The sequence below is a fragment of the Aquarana catesbeiana genome, linkage group LG02 (genome assembly GCF_042186555.1).
Source record: "Aquarana catesbeiana isolate 2022-GZ linkage group LG02, ASM4218655v1, whole genome shotgun sequence".
In the NCBI taxonomy this organism is placed as follows: Eukaryota; Metazoa; Chordata; class Amphibia; order Anura; family Ranidae; genus Aquarana; species Aquarana catesbeiana.
In genome coordinates, this window is record NC_133325.1 from 207,760,661 (window position 1) to 207,778,924 (window position 18,264).

Consider the following 18,264-nt stretch of genomic DNA (forward strand, 5'->3'; position numbering starts at 1 on the left):
AAAAGTACCCCTACCATTTCACAAAAAAAGTGTAAAAAATGTTAAAAATGACAAGAGACAGTTTTTGACAATTCCTTTATTTAAATGCTTCTTCTTTCTTCTATCTTCTATCTTCTATCTTCCTTCGGTTTCTTCCTCCATCTTCTTGTTTTTCTGGTTCTTCTGGTTCTTCCTCCGGTGTTCTCGTCTGGCATCTTCCTCCACGTCGTCTTATTCCCTTCTTCTCCTCGGGCCACTCCGCATACATGATGGCATGATGGGAGGCTCCCGCTGTGTGACGCTTCTCCTCTTCTGACGGTTCTTAAATAATGGGGGGCGGGGCCACCCGGTGACCCCACCCCCCTCTGATGCATGGGGACTTGACGGGGACTTCCCTGTGGCATTCCCCGTGACGTCAGAGGGGGGCGGGGTCACCGTTACTTAACCCCGACCCCTTCTGACATCACGGGGAATGCCGTGCGTCAGAGGGGGCGGGGTCACCGGGTGGCCCTGCCCCCCATTATTTAAGAACCGTCAGAAGAGGAGAAGCGTCACAGCGGGAGCCTCCCATCATGCCATTGCGTATGCGGAGCGGCCCGAGGAGAAGAAGACGCTGCGGAGGAAGATGCTGGACGAGAACATTGGAGGAAGAACTAGAAAAACCAGAAGAACCAGAAGAAGAAGAAGATGGAGGAAGAAACTGAAGGAAGATAGAAGAAAGCAGATAGAAGATAGAAGAAAGAAGAAGCATTTAAATAAAGGAATTGTCAAAAACTGTTTCTTGTCATTTTTAACATTTTTGACACTTTTTTTGTGAAATGGTAGGGGTACTTTTGTACCCCCTTACCATTTCAGACAGGGGGGAGGGCCGGGATCTGAGAGACCCCTTGTTAAAGGGGGCTTCCAGATTCCGATAAGCCCCCTGCCCGCAGACCCCCACAACCACCAGGCAAGGGTTGTGGGGATGAGGCCCTTGTCCCCATCAACATGGGGACAAGGTGTTTTGGGGGGCTACCCCAAAGCACCCTCCCAATGTTGAGGGCATGTGGCCTGGTACAGTTCAGGAGGGGGGGCGCTCTCTTGTCCCCCCTCTTTTCCTGCGGCCTGCCAGGTTGCGTGCTCGGATAAGGGTCTGGTATGGATTTTTGGGAGGACCCCACGCCATTTTTTAAAAAATTTTGGCCGAGGTTCCCCTTAATATCCATACCAGACCTGAATGTCTGGCATGGAATTTAGGGGAAACCCCCACGTCATTTTTTTTTTAATTTTGGTTCGGGGTTCCCCTGTGGGGAAATCCCATGCCGTTTTTATCAATGAACTCTTATGTGTATTGTCTGACCGGCAATTCATTAATAGCCACGAGTAGTTTTGAATGACTTTTTTTCCTTTGAAATGTCATTTTGCTGTCAGACTGTTCTAAACATGGGAAACATGCGCCCCTTTACAGGCATACTATAGACACCCCCCAGGTATGAAATTTATAAGAATATTACACTTTTATTGTTTCACTTTAAGCATTATTAAAATCCCTGCTCCCGAAAAAATGGCCGATTTTAAAACTTTTTTTGCATTGATCCATGTCCCCTGGGGCAGGACCCAGGTCCCCAAACACTTTTTATGACAATACCATGTATATAAGCCTTTAAAATTAGCACTTTTGATTTCTCCCATAGACTTTTAAAGGGTGTTCCGCAGCTTTAGAATTTGCCACGAACATCCCAAATTGTTCGCTGTTCAGCGAACTGGAGAACAGCCGATGTTCAAGTCGAACATGAGTTTGACTCGAACTCGAAGCTCATCCCTACTCCCCAGCATGTTATCCCGGGCCCTTACACACCTAGCCTAGTGACTTAACAATTGTATTTTGTCAGCTCCATTGTAGTGCTTACCCTAAACACCCCCTAAAATATGTCCAACTGTTATTGTTGTCCTTAAATTCAGGCAGAGTGCAAGAGGCTTTTTTTGGGGGGCCAAAACTCATTTGGAACCCTCTCTCCCCCCAACCGCTAAATCAATTGATACCAATACTCTATCTGCTGTATACCTACCTATACCTACCTCTTTTCTGTTCATATTTATGGATGAATTCACCAAAGCATGTAGTTCAAGTGCCTGCCTGAATACTTTCAAATGGTACTGTTTAACGTTTTGTTGTCCTATTATCTTGATAGGTAATTGCAGAATGTAAAAATGTGCTTACTTTTGTACAGTGTATATTCATATTTTTGGATTATGGCACTTCTTACCTGTCCAGTGGGCTGCCAATAGTGTAAGTAAGGAGGGGCTGGCCAAAGTAACACACATTATTTATGCATTCAGCTCTCAATGAAGTGGAGAGGGTTACCTGTCCAAAACATCTCCCCCCACCATACAATTTTTCCAATGGGCCATCAGAGGGGGTGAGGAATATGATAAGTGGACCTTATACTTTTGTCTTTAAATACTCATTTCAATAAATGTTATACTTATGTTGGCCAAGAATGTTTGTATCTAATCTGCTTGCAATGTTATGTGCAAAAGTACTATTTTTTTCTTGTTTGACTCCACAGTTTCCTTCCAACCCAAAGGAATGGCAGACTGTGGCCTCCCAATTCCACCAGCAGTGGGACTTTCCCAATTGCAGTGGTGTGATCAATGGGAAGCATGTCCAGATCATCCCACCACCAAACTCGGGGTCATACTACTTCAACTATAAAGGGTTCAGTAGTATTGTGATGTTGGCGGTGGTGACTTATGAATTCCTATATCTGGACATAGTCGTATGTTTGATGGAGGAGTAATCTCCCAGATGGAATTTTACCGGCATCTCCAAAATGGCACCTTGGGGTTTGCCACCTCCAGAGGATAACGTTGCGGGCCACAAGTTCGTTTTTGTGGCGCATGAGGCCTTTGAGCTGGGGGAACATCTGATGAGGCCGTTCCCAATGAGGACCCTGACCCCGGAGCAGTGGGTTATTAATTACCGGCTGGCCCGTGCCAGAAGAGTGGTCGAGAATGACTTTGGCATAATGGCCAGCCAGTTCTGCCTTTTCCTTACGGCCATCAACATGGCCGAATACAATACAAACATTCTTCACAATTTCTTTCAGAAGAATGCAGCCAACTATCTGGCCTCAGTTGTGACTGAGGCTGACTTTTCACCGGATCAAATAACAATGACGGCACTTGAAAGTGGCCATCCTGGCTTGCCCCCCAAAGTGACCACGAAGTACGGCAAAACTATGTTGAGTACTTTATGGGTAGGGGGGAAATTGATTTACAATCAAATCTGGAAGCCGTGGAATACATTTTTTTTTTTAAAAACTAAACTCATATTTCATTTGAATTACTGTTTGTGTTTCTTATCTGTCTCCAAGGTTCTCAAATGGCCTTTAATTTTTGGCCATTTTCTTCAATAGTGCAAATGTAACTTATTTGATGAGGTGACAATCTCTTCTTCAGCTAACCAATATGTTGTGCTGTGGGTCTGCTCTACACACACATTGTTATTGTTGGTAATGTATGTAATGCATTAATGATAAAAATAATCATTCTTTTCAACTCCATGAATTAATTGCTTGGAGTCCCTAAAATGGCCTGATTTTGGAACATTTGACAGCACGGTGGGGGTTATTTTTCTAAAGGCAAATCCACTTTGCACTACAAGTGCACTGAAAGTGCACTTGTAGTGCAAAGTGGATTTGCCTTTAGAAAATAACCCCCATTGTCACTGTAACTACACCAACTTAAAAAAACAAACTGGTATTGAGCATTGAAAGAAGAAGCCACACACTGTTGAGTATAAAACATTTTACTCCAAGCACATTCACATGTGCACTATAAACGGTTTTGGAATAAACCAACATCTTGGTGTATAACATGTATGTTTGACATAAATTTGCCTTTTTTTGAGGCTAAACAGGCATGTTTAAAAACATAACATACACATTCCCAACTCAGGAACTTACAAAGTTCAACTTTGCTAAAGTGAAGGCCATATGAGACATTCGTATCTCAAAACTGCATTGAAATTGCCTTCATCAGATAGAGTGATCTGACCCCTGTAAAAGTCAAATTTTGAAGATGCACACAAATTGGGACTCAAAATTTGGATTTCCCTCATGATCCCATGCCTAAAATGTGTGTATTTTCCCTACATCTATTTTTCTAAAGCCACAAAACACACAGTGTGTCAACATGTGCTATCTGCCATCATGGGATATTAATGTACGTGTTTTGTGGTGCAACCCCTTCCTCCAAACTAAAGTAGGTGAGAGGAAGGGGTTGGACCCCCATAACACATCCATTGGTCCCCCATGATGGGAGCTAGCACATGTTGACACACTGGGCCTTACTTCAGAAAGGACAATTCACTTTGCCCTACAAGTGCACTTTCAAGTACACTTGCATTGCACTTGTAGTGCAAAGTGGTTTTGCTTTTTTTTAAATAAGCCACAGTGTGTCAACATGTGCTAGATGCCATCATGGGGGATCAATGGACGTGTTTCGTGGGTACAACCCCTTCCTCTCACCTACTTTAGTTTGGAGGAAGGGGTTGCACCCACAAAAGGCATGATGATGGCAGATAGCACACGTTGACAGACCGTGTGCTTCATTCTTTCTAAATCATGATTGCACACTGTCGCGGACACTGGCTGCAAGGACCTTTTTCTGTCCACATTCACCCTGTTATTTGGTATTACTATATTAATCTTTTTTTGTTACATTTTTGAGAGACTGTTTTCTTGGACTTGCCCAAAGACTATTCTTGGTTGTTAATTCGGAACAATACATGATTTTTAAAAGAGCTGATCACATTGACCTGTGGAGAAGAACTGTCTGGTCACCTAGGCTGCCTTAAGTGCTGTGTTAATTAACATGTTAATTATATAATTGTCTTTTAAGTTTTTGCTAGAGGGTTATCTAACCCCTTGTGTTAAAAGTGTATAAAAAGGCTGTATTCTGTCCAATAAAGCATTCAAGATTTTACAAACTATTTTCAGCTAGACTTGTATTTAATGCAGCTATAATAATATCTCTGTGATGGTCAGACTGGAGGAAGCGGTATTACTGATGGAAGCACTCAGCTGAGTGTGGGATTGGATCCGTCACACACACCATGATCTCACTGATGAGTACTTGTGCACTTGCACTGCTGAAGTTAGTTTATTCTTCCACAACATCCACATCACCTAAAAATAAAAAAAATACACCATGTATTATAAATATGCAGGCATCCATTTATTACCTGAAGCTGTGGTCTCAGGAACTGACCTGTTGTTGACACCATTTCGACCACTTCACCCAGCACTTCCTGAACCTTTGAATCCACATCCTCATGTTGTGTGGTGAGTTCCCTTTCTTCAGTAGGTGTAGGGTTACTGGTGTCCTCAGATGTCCTGATTCTTTTCTCCCCTATGTGAATACAAAGATGTACTTAGCAGACAGATATTTTAGGCTAGAAATAGTAATATGAAACATTGCTTGGAAGTGTCATCCAATTGTCTTTTTTTGGCAGAGTTCCAAGCTGAATACATGATTTTTTTCCCTTTCAAAAGCTGGAATACTTACCTGTTTTGTGCAAGTTTCACACTATCCACTGGAGCAACTGCGTGGGACACCATAACAAGGTTGTTATGCCGTCCCACACTAGTGCTCCCACGTCCAGAAGTGTAAACAGCTGCTGAGTGTCCTCTCCTTACACTGAATCAACTTGTCATTTCATTATAGTTTTAAACACATCTAGATAGCAATGAAATAAACTTATTTTAATCAAAATAGGCATGAACAAATGTAGTTAACTCGCACCTGCCAAAAACGTTGTGTTAGTGGTCGAACGAACAATGTTTAATACGAATGATTCCTGTGCCCACGAACCTCAAACTTGGCATTTTAAACTGTACAACAGTAAAGAAAAGCACATGGACCAGCACAAAATTAATAATAATAATAATAATAATAAGAAGAACACACGATAAATACTTTTTTGCAGCAATTTCGTGATCTTTCTATACAGATCTTGCTCCCTCAATTTCAGGTCTGACCAGCATTTCCTCAATTGCTCCTTGGATCGTCATACTCCAAAAGTCCTGTGTAGACTTCTGACAACTTTAGTCATAATCTTAGCCTTTCTCACATTAGGGTTTCTGTACGGTCCATGCTTCCCATTATAGTCTGTCCTCTTCAAGATGTCCACCATCTCTTCAAAGGACATATTTGAGGCCTTATATCTCTTCCTGGATGTGGAACTGCCATGCTCCAGGCTTTCCTTGTCGTTGCTGATAACAGCACACACCTGCTGTGTCTCTGCCATGTGCTCTCCCACTGCCCCGAAAGAGAAGAGGTGGGGAATACACTAGAAAGAAGGACAGGGGCGGAGTTTCACGCATGCGCAGTGTATATAAAGCATAACACGCAGGCAACATATGTACGATCTGTGAGTGGAGGACGGAGGATTGTTAGCGCCGATCGTTCAAATAAAGGTACAATTGTAACTTGGGGCATCAGTGGTCAGTGGCCTATACTGCTTATAGATTGAGGCCTATATTGGAACAAGATTAGGAGAGTTTAACCTGACATTAGGGTTTGTCTTGTGTTGTGTCTTGCAGATAAAATGGTTGACAAATTCACAGCCCCTGATTTCCTGCCCAACTTTACAGACAAATACAGGGAGCTGCTATGTCTCTGGCAAGTCCAATGCAGGGACTATTCGAACAAGCAAAAGAGGAAGGCAGCACTGGACAAACTGTTGGAATTGGTGAAGCCTGTGTATCCCACGACAGACATCACTTATTTGAAGGCCAAAATTAGTAGCCTGAGGAGCACATATATTAGGGAGAGCAAGAAGGTCCAGGATTCCCTGAGATCCGGAGCAGCAGCAGATGACGTATATGTCCCCAGGCTGTCGTACTACTACAGCCTGCGTTTTTTGTCCGACCAGACGGAACCCAGGCCTTCACTATCAACACTTCCTTCCACATCAGCTGAGGCTCCTGAGGTCCAACCTGGGCCTTCCACCCAGGAAGAAGATGTGGAAAAGCCCAGCTTGCCCCAGGTATAGCATTGTTGAAGATATTTCCTGTCAAAAATTGAATGATGTTAACTAGATTTTATTGATTACAAATTTCTGATTTAACAAAGTGGTTTACATATCAATTTGTTAGTAACCAAAAATGATTGGGACAAGAATGAAAAATGCTTGGGTCAGAATGATAGTCTTTTCTATTTGTTAACATTTAATTTGCAACAGTCATGAGCTCAAAATTGTGTGTGATTGATGACCAAAAACCTAAAACTATGTACCATTTTCATACACAGGAAAGTCTCAGCCAGGAGGAGGCCATGGCAAGTAGCCTGACCAAATACCAGGTTCCTCCCCTCCGCCCTCTAACCAAAAGGACCAGGAAGGCAAGGAACCTGGAGGAGTCCGCGGCTGCTTTTCTAAAACAGGCTACTGCTGCAATTACCATGACCCCTGGTGTACACAAGGCATTTGGATGCGTCACTGCCAGCAAATTATAAAAGATGGAGGAGGCCCAATGCACTATATGCAAATAGATTATTCTCAAGGCCCTAAACAAGGGGATTAGGGGTGAACTCACACCTCAAACACACCTCTATGAGTTGGACCATGCTCCTCCACCACCTCCACCACCTTCAACAACACCACAGCCACCCCACCCACCACAGCAGCATGGAAGGAAGTGTGGAAGTAAGTGTTGAGAGTGATGGCCTGGGTATGGTGTGGTCTGGCAAAAAATGCAGGCTGTTGTAAGACCACAGCCTCGGGACATATATGTCATTTGCTGCTGCTCCCGATCTCTCAGAGTCCTGGACCATATTGTGCTCCCTATTAAATGGACTCCTCAGGTTACCAATTTTGACAGTCAAACAATTGATATCTGCCCTGGGGTACAAATGCTTCACCAATTCCAACTGTTTCTCCAGCGTTGCCTTCCTCTTTATTTTGATATGACCTTGTGCTCCCTATTAAATTCAAAATTTGTGTTTTGACAAATACTTGGCTATGTGTTTTACTCCAAAAAGGACAGTTTGTTTGTGAGTAGGCAAGTACATTTCAAAAATACAATGTCAAATTAAGAAGGGACACCAACATAGTTGTGTCTTTGAGGTTAAAAATACAAGATAATAATGGCATTGTGGTAACTTGACACACAAAACAAAACAAAACAAAATATTCTGGAGATCACTAGAAAAAACACAAAAAAAAAAATTCTGGAGATCACTAGAAAAAAAAAAAAAAAAAAATATTCAGGAGATCACTAGAAATGATAAAAAAATACGTTTGTCAGAACTCTGTGAATATCAGCAGAAAAGCAACTTCATTATTATAGCATTATAAAGAAGAAGACAAGGGACAAAAGAACAGCGCCCTCTAAGTGCAGTATGCAAGCTAATTTAATAAAAGTAATAGGTTAAAATCCACTCACAAAAGTGTATTACAAATAGGCATGTAGTATCATTCACTCATGATGACCGAGTGAGAGAGGGGAGGGTCCGGTGTAGATGTAGTGGTGGCTGTGTCTCTGCAGTGTCCCTTTTTCCCTACCCCTCCCTCCCCTTTTTTGGATTGTTGTCTCCAGAGTACGCCATATTAATTTATGGTTTTCATGTTATAAAGAAGAAGAGAATACGCTGCATTGAGAGATTTCATAATTTGCCGCATCACGAATGTGATATCTCCATTATGAACACTAGTTTTACAAGACCGAGCGCTTCTGGCTCATACTTGATTCGGAGCATGCATGAACTTTTGTGCGATGGACTTGTGTACACGATTGGAAAGTCCGAAAACAAAGTTTTGTTGGTGGAAAATTTGAGAACCTGCTTGCCAACATTTATTGGCAGAATGTCCAACAACAAATGTTCGATGGAGCATACACATGGTCAGACTTTCAGCCAACAAGCTCACATTCAACATTTCCCGTTGGAAAATCCGATCGTGTGTACACGGCATAAGACTAATGCCGCGTACACACAACCGGACTTTACGGCATACTTGGTCCGGCGGACTGGAGTCCGGCGGACAATTCGATCGTGTGTGGGCTCCAGCGGACTTTTTTTCCCCAAAAGTTCAATGGACCTAGAAATGAAACATGTTTAAAATCTTTCCGACGGACTTGAGTCCGGTCGAAAAGTCAGCTCATCTGTATGCTAGTCTGATGGACAAAAACCGATGCTAGGGCAGCTATTGGCTACTGGCTATAAACTCTTTTTTGTTTTAGTCCGGTCGTACATCATCATGTACGAATCCGTCGGGCTTTGGTTGATCGTGTGTAGGCAAGTCCGTTCATTCGGAAAGTCCGTGGTAAAGTCTGTCGAAAAGTCCGCCGGACAAAGGTCTGCTCGTGTGTACGCGGCATAAGGAAAACATTCCACCAGTGCCACAGAGGACAGAAACAGTGGCTCCCACTTAAATCTTTATATTATTTTAATAACTACACGTATCCACTCTGCCATTTTGAAGTAATAGTTTGGTCGTGTGTAGTGATGATAATCACTTAAAGAGAATTCATTTTACAACATATTTCACCAGAATTTTTTTATGTAAATCTGTCAGATTTTCAGAGAAGCTTGACAATTAGAATCCAGGCAAAATCTTTAAATGTATGATGGTTTGTATACTATGCATGCATATGCAGTAGTCAAGAGATTTAAAATAAATCTTGAATTTCCTGACTTGCTTCTACACATGAATTAAAAGTGACATGTAATATGCAGTTTTACATATAAGTACAGTTGTTCTTACTGGAAACGGGACACTTTATTCAGCAAGAAATGGATTACAAACTCCTCACAGCAGCAAAGAGCTTGCATTATGTTCTGATAACCAAAGCTTTCAGGCTCTGACAAATGTGATTCCAATTATTTCATAGGTAATGCTTCTGGCACAGCACCACTTTCGTATTACCTTGAACTCACTCTAGCTTCTCATATACTTTTGTATTTCCAACACTAATGGACTAAGTTAATAATGTGAATTTAACCACTGCAGCCCCAGAAGATTTGACTGCTCAATGACCAGAGCACTTTTTACAATTTGGCACTGCGCTGCTTTAACTGGTAATTGCGCTGTCATGCAATGCTGTATCTGAACAAAAATGGCGTCCTTTTTTTCCCACAAATAGAGCTTTCTTTTGATGGTATTTGATTGCCTCTGCAATTTTAATTTTTTGCGATAAAAACGGAAAAAGATCGAACATTTTGAAAAAAAAAATATTTTCTAATTTTTGTTATAAAAAAAATCCAATAAACTAAATTGTAGTCATACATTTAAGCCAAAATGTATTCAGCCAAATGTCTTTAGTAAAAAATGTCAATAAGCGTATATTTATTGGTTTGCGCAAAAGTTATAGTGTCTACAAACTAGAGTACATTCTCTGGAATTTATGCAGCTTTTAGTTTATGACTGCCTATCTCATTTTGAGGTGCTAAAATGGCAGGGCAGTACAAACCCCGCCAAATGACCCCATTTGAAAAATAGACACCCCAAGGAATTGCTGAGAGGCATGCTGAGCCCATTTAATATTTTATTTTTTTGTCACAAGTGATTGAAAAATGAAAAAAAAAAAAAAATACACAAAGTTGTCACTAAATGATATATTGCTCACACATGCCATGGTTACATGGAATTACACCCCAAAATACATTCTGCTGCTTCTCCTGAGTATGGGGATACCACATGTGTAAGACATTTTGGGAGCCTACCTGCGAAAACCAAGCACTGCCAGGATTTCTAAGGGCTTAAATTTTTGATTCACTCCTCACTACCTATCACAATTTTGAAGGACATAAAATGCCAAGGTAGCACAGCCCCCCCCCCCCCCCAATGACCCCATTTTGGAAAGTAGACACTCCAAGCTATTTGCCGAGAGGAATGTTAAGTCCATGGAATATTTTATATTTTGCCAAAAGTTGCGGGAAAATTACAAACTTTTTTTTTTCACAAAGTTGTCACTAAATGATATATTGCTCAAACATGCCATGGCATATGTGATATTACACCCCAAAATAAATTCTGCTGCTTCTCCTGAGTACTGGCATACCAAATGTGTGAGACTTTTTGGGAGCCTAGCTGTGTACAGGACCCCGAAAACCAATCACCGCCTTCAGGCTTTCTAAGGGTGTAAAATTTTGATTTCACTTCCTCATTACTTATCACAGTTTCGGAGGCCATGAAATGTCAAGATAGCACAACCCCCCCCCCCCCCAAATTACCCCATTTTGCAAAGAAGACACTTCAAGCTATTTGCTGAGAGGCATGTTGAGTCCATGGAATATTTTATATTTTGCCACAAGTTTCGGGAAATTGACAATAATTTTTTTTTTTTTACACAAAGTTGTCACTAAATGATATATTTTTCAAACATGGCATGGTTATATGTGGAATTACACCCCAAAATACATTCTGCTGCTTCTTCTGAGCATGGGGATACCACATGTGTGTGATTTTTTTTTGTCAGTCTATCCACGTACAGGACCCTAAAAACCAATCACTGCCTTCAGGCTTTCTAAGGGAGTAAATTTTTTATTTCACTCCTCACTGCCTAGACCACTGTGAGATCTGCAAAATACTCACCATGCCTCTTAGCAAATACCTTGGGGTGTCTACTTTCCAAAATGGGGTCATTTGATGGGGTTTGTGCTATCTGGGCATTTCATGGCCTCCGAAACTGTGATGGGTAATGAGGAGTGAAATCAAAAATTTACTCCCTTAGAAAGCCTGAAGGCGGTGATTGGTTTTCGGGGTCCTGTACATGGTTAGACTGCCAAAAAAAATCACACACATGTAGTATCCTCATGCTCAGAAGAGGCAGCAGAATGTATTTTGGGGTGTAATTCCACATATAACCATGCCATGTTTGAAAAATATATAATTTAGTGACAACTTTGTGTAAAAAAGAAAAAATTATTGTAATTTTCCCGGAACTTGTGGTAAAATATAAAATATTCCATGGACTCAACATGCCTCTCAACAAATAGCTTGGGGTGTCCACGTTTCAAAATGGGGTCATTTGGGGGGGATTGTGCTAGCTTGGAATTTTATGGCCTTCGAAACTGTGATAGGTAGTGAGGAGTGAAATCAAAAATTTACTCCCTTAGAAATTCTGAAGGCGGTGATTGGTTTTTGGGGTCCTGTACGCGGATAGGCTCCCAAAAAGTCTCACACGTGGTATCCCCATACTCAGGAGAAGCGGCAGAATGTATTTTGGGGTGTAATTCCACATATAACTATGCCATGTTTGAACAGTATATCATTTAGTGACAACTTTGTGTAAAAAAATAAAAATTGTAATTTTCCCGAAACAAGTGGCAAAATATAAACTATTCCATGGACACAACATGCCTCTCAGCAAATTTTTGTGCAAAAAAAAAAAAAAAAAACTTTGTAATTTTCCCGAAACTTGTGGAACAATATACAATATTCCATGGACTCAACATGCCTATCAGCAAATAGCTTGGGGTGTCTACTTTCCAAAAAGAGGTCATTTGGAGGGGGGGTTTGAACTGTCCTGGCATTTTTATGCACAACATTAAAAGCTTATCTCACACATCACCCACTCTTCTAACCACTTGAAGACAAAGCCCTTTCTAACACTTTGTTTACATGAAAATTTTTTTTTGTTAGAAAATTACTTTGAACCCCCAAACATTATAAATATTTTTTTTAATCAAAGGCCCTACAGATTAAAATGGTGGGTGTTGCATTTTTTTTTCTACACAGTATTTGCGCAGCGATTTTTCAAACACAATTTTTTTTGAAAAAAAAACACTTTTTTTTTTATTTTAATGCACTAAAACACATTATATTGCCCAAATGTTTGATGAAATAAAAAATATGATCTTATGCTGAGTACATGGATACCAAACACGACATGCTTTAAAATTGCACACAAATGCGCAGAGGCGACAAACTACATACATTTTTAAAAGCTTTTAAAATCCTTTAACACTTTAGATTTACAGGGGGGGGGTTTACTGCTAAAATTACTGCCCTCGATCTGACCTTTGTGGTAATACCTCACATGCATGGTGCAATTGCTGTTCACATATGACACCAGAACAACACTTGCATTCGCCTTTGCGCATAAGCACGGGGGAGACAGGGGTGCTTTTTTTTTTATTATTTCATTTTGCTATTTTATTTTATTTTTAAACTGTTCCTTTCATTTTTTATTTTATTTTTATCATTTTCATTGTTATCTCAGAGAATGTAAATATCCCCTATGATAGCAATAGGTAGTGACAGGTACTCTTTTTTGAAAAAAATGGGGGTCTATTAGACCCTAGATCTCTCCTCTGCCCTCAAAGCATCTGACCACACCAGGATCGGTGTGATAAAATGCTTTCCCAATTTCCCAATGGCGCTGTTTATATCCGGCGAAATCGAAGTCATGAAATAATTGTAGCTTCCAGTTTCTTAGGCCATAGAGATGATTGGAGCCATTCTGGTCTCCAATCAGCTTTATGGTCAGCTGGTGCACTCTTGGGTTGCATTCTCGAGTTCCATGTTGGAACAGGAGAGCCCAAGAAAACCATGGAAGGCGGTGGGGGGGGGACATTCCCTCCCACTGCTTGTTAAAGCAGTCTAGAGGCTAATTAGCCGCTAGGATTGCTTTTACATGAAAGCCAACCTCTGGCTGAAAATAATGATACCTGCAGGCATCATTCTGATATAACCACTCAAAGTCCAGGAACATACCAGTACGTTGCTGGTCCTCGATGGGCATATATTGTAATGTTCTTTTTTTCATGCAGCCTGTGGGCTGAACAAAAAAAAAGAGATTGATTGGTGGGTATGGCCACCATTAGAATACTGCCCTTCATCAACCCACTTCTAATGATGAGCATACATGTACCATTTTTGTTTTAACTGTGGTGGTGAAATCACCTCCTACAGCGCTGGAGTCACTGATTTACGTATCACGAGCGCAAACACTGTTGCTGTCAAGATAAATAAATCAGTGCTGCAGCTGAATGGCGTACCTGCTAAGCAAATGATGGTTAACAATAAAACAGTAACATTGCAGTATAACAATAAGATATACCATACCTGCAAAGCAAATACAATAAAATATAGTAAAAATTAAGCATTACAGTTTTAAAATATAGTAACAATAGAGAGACAAAAACAGATATAGAACAATAGAGAGAGAACATAAGAGAGAAAACAATAGAGAGAGAAGAAAAATAACACCACAACTATTTTTGGCTTTTTTATTTTTTTGTGTTTTTGTGGGGTTTTTTTTTGCACTTTTATATAAACTGTAAACTGTAAACGTTTCAGATTAAGGCCTCTCAAAATGTGATGGCCGTCTCATCTTTTGAGACCCTGTGTAAGTGTGTCCTAGGACTGTAAAAAGCTGTACCTTATACTAATACTCCACTAGTGTGTGGTAGCATTCGAAACATTCACCAATGCAAAGACCAAGTTGGTCAGGACAGGAGGGACAATAAAAGCAGGTGGCACACCTAAATCTGAGCTTTCTACAGACACAACATCTTTTTTGGGGATTTCTTTGGGTACGGGTACCAGGGAAGACATACGGAAAATGCCTCTAATGCAGCTGGCTCATTGCATTTGGATTGGAAAAATGGGCCACAGCATCGTTTGGAAACAGAAGGGCTGTAATGACCTCTTCCCGCAATTTAAGGAAGGATCCAGTTCATCCTGAAGCTTTGTTTAGCACATGAGCATTCAGCAAAGCCAATTGGAATAAATACACAGACACTTTTTTGTACCAGAGTCTGGCCTTACGGGGAATTAGGTACAGCGCTAACAACTGGTCATTGAGGTCCACCCCTCCAATGTTAAGGTTATATTCATGGACACAGAAGGGTTTCTCCACAACACCAGTCGCCGTAGTAATTTGGACCATCGTGTCTGCGTGAAGGGAGGACAGAATGAAAACATGATTATTATCCCTCCACTTCAGAGCGAGCAAAATATTACACTTCAAGCAGGCTATCTCCCCCAGCCTAAGACTGTAATCTACAAGCCGCTGGGATAAGCCCCGGTGATTAGATCGCACTGTGCCACATGATCAAACAAGTGGCTAAAAAGTGGCACGCTCGTGTAATAATTGTCCACATGCAAGTGGTACCCCTTTCCGAATAAGGGTGACACACAATCTTACCAGCACTCCCTATGTAGTCTGGGCAGTTCTCCGGCTCTAAGTAACTATCTCTTCCCTAGTAAACCATAAAACTATATGTATAGCCTGTTGCCCTGTCACAGAGCTTATACATCTTGACCCTATCTGGCACACTTGCTGGGAAGATACTATTTGAATGGCAAGCGGCCAGAAAACTTAATCAGGGACTCATCAATGCAGACAACTTGATCTGGAGTAAACAAGGCTGCAAACTTCTGGTTGAAGTGGTTTACGAGGGGCCGAATTTTGTAGAGCCGATCGTTTTCAGGGTCACCCTGAGGACGAAAGATTTCATTGTCAATGAAATGCGTGAATCTCAAATAAAAATCAAGTGACCTAAAATCAACTGTCTTCACCTGAATTCCGGGTTGGCCAGTGAATGGGGGAAGTACGGGTGCTGCAGAAGTGGTGGGCTCCCAATTCGGATTGGCAAATGCAGCAGGAAGGGCACTATGGGCTCGATTGGCCTGTCTTTGTCGTCTTGGTGGCTGCGGGACACTACTTGTACTAGCCACCTCACCAGCTTGAACTGCACTTATGGGACTTGCCACATCACCACGTGTTACTGCAGTGCTGGATGTACTACCAGGATGTACTAGGCCAGTTCACCAGAAGGATGAGCGGCACTAGTACTGGTTCTCTGCTCTATAAAAGAGCCCTGTGGTTCTTGCACCTCAACAACAGCAGAAGAACAGGGTCGGGTACGCCTGACCTTGGCAGGGACCACGACTCCGTCGTTCGAGCTATCTGTCAGGGTGCCACTGCTGTCTACAGGTTCGTATTCTGAGCCTGAATCTGACAGATGGGTGAGTTCCTTTTCCTCTCATCTGTCATGCACAGAAATGTGTAGGCCTCTTCACTACTGTACCTTCGATTGGACATTTTGACCTCTAAATTTACTGGTACACTAGTGAGACTCACAGGAAAAAAAAAGCACCTGACTGCCAGCGACTGCTTCAAACGCTACCAAAAAATTCTTAGAGTTCACAGGGATCAGGCCTGAATGCTGCAGTTATGTGTTTAGTGTTTTGTAAGTAACAGTGATCGATTGATACTGCACTTGGGTGGGCTGGGCTAGGTGGAGGGGATAAATGCAGGTGCTAGCAGGTATCTGGGCTGATCGCACTATCGCTGGGTTTTTGGGAGCCCTAAACTGTTGGGGATGCTAATATAGTTCTGATCAGATCAAAGATATGATCCGTTCAGACACCTACTAAGGAAGATGTATGGTGCGTGCATGGGTGTTAGCACTACTGGCACTAATCTGATGCTACCTGGGGCAACGCAGACCCTGACGCTAAAACCTAACCGATGTCACCCGCCGGGTGATCAGGGGGTTGAACCTTTATTGGGTAATATACGGCGGGTGCCCTGACGCTATAAAAAAATAACTAGCTAACCGGCATCACCCATAACACTATTACGGTTGATCACTGGTGACAGGGGGTGATCAAGGGGTTAAAACCTTTATTAGGGGGATCCCTAGACCTGTCTGTGGCTACTGCTAAGTACCCCAATGCTGATTAGTGTCACAAATGACACCAGAACAGTGATCAAAGAAAAATATGAAAACTGCACTGGGTGACACAGTGACAGGGAGTGAAGGGGTTAACTGGGGAGGCGATCGGGGGGTGAAATGTATGCCTATGTCAGTGTAGTGTTGGTACAACTCACGTTTGGATGTGCTCTCTCCTCTCTCTGGAACGGAAAAGAGTTCCACGAGGGATGATGACATCACTTCCCCTGCCTGTGTTTACACTTACTCAGGCAGGGGAGGATTTCATTTGTCAGGACCGATCAGCAGGTCCAGGCCAGAAATCATTGGCCTGAGCCCGGAGACTGATTGGTTCTAAAACCAATCCCATCATCACGCACCCCCTAGGTGGTCGTGCGCCCGACGTAAGGTAACATCGCTTCGCCCACCCGTGCCATTCTGCGGCAGCTAAATGTATTTATTTATCGCAGTCTTTTCCGGTTTCCCTCTTAGAACATGTAGAAAAAGGCACAGGTACAGTATACAGCCTGCTGTCAGCAGCCTGTTGAAATCAATGACACACTAAAATACATGGCATCTTTACGTGGCTCGACCTTGTTTCAAGTGGTACTCACATACAATGCTGCATGCCTACAGGGACATATCCCCCAAACACAGAAAGTCTGAATTCGGGACCAGTGGCTGTTAGTGTTTTTTGTTTGGTGGGACGGAAAATAACCACTCCCTGTGGCATTTCACACCCCCCCTCACTGTCTGCCAGTCCAGTGGCACTTACCCTATCTAGGTGGTGGGTTCATCAGTAGTGGCGGGGATCGGGCAGAGGCAGGCAGCGGTAGGGATCAGTCATCGGCGGACATCAGGCTGCGGTGGGCATCGGGCTGTGGCTTCTCTGTCTTCTCCTCCTCGCTTCCACTGTGCATCTTCTCCCCTCCTCTAGGTGTCCAATAGGATCATCTGCCCTTTAAGCCAAATGGGTGATGGGTATCAGACCCACTTCTCGATAGGATCAGTGTTGCAACAGCGAATATTCATTCGCTATTATAACACCTGGTTGGGCTCATGGCACAATGCTTTGCGCCACGAGCCCACCCTATTTTGAAGCCTATTAGAGCCTCTGGCTCTAATCAGGTGCTTGAAAAAAACACCCCTGCTGCTGTAATTCATGCACCTGGCATACTGAAAGGGGCTGGACGCATGAATAGGGGGTAGCAGCCGTGGACCATAGAATATTAATTAGGATGTGGCGGCCGTGGATAGAGGGGGCGGAACCTGGACACCCCTAATGGATGGGCCCCCACTGTTCAGGACACATGTACCGGGAATGTATACAGCCCTGTATATAAGTACTGCTCGGAGCAGTTTTCAGCTCTATACAGCTGCTGCATATTTCAGCCTGACTTTGATATCCACAAGTTGCTGGCAGCAGGCTGTATTTTACACCTGATCCTGCTGAGTGCTCACAACATCGCCCCCAGCTACATCACCAATCTCATCTGCAGATATCAGCCAAATCATCCTCTCCGCTCCTCCCAGGACCTCCTGTTCTCTAGTTCCCTCCTCCCATGCTCACCTACAGGACTTCTTCAGAGCCTCTCCCATCCTCTGGAACTCTCTGCCCCAGTATTTCCGGTCAGC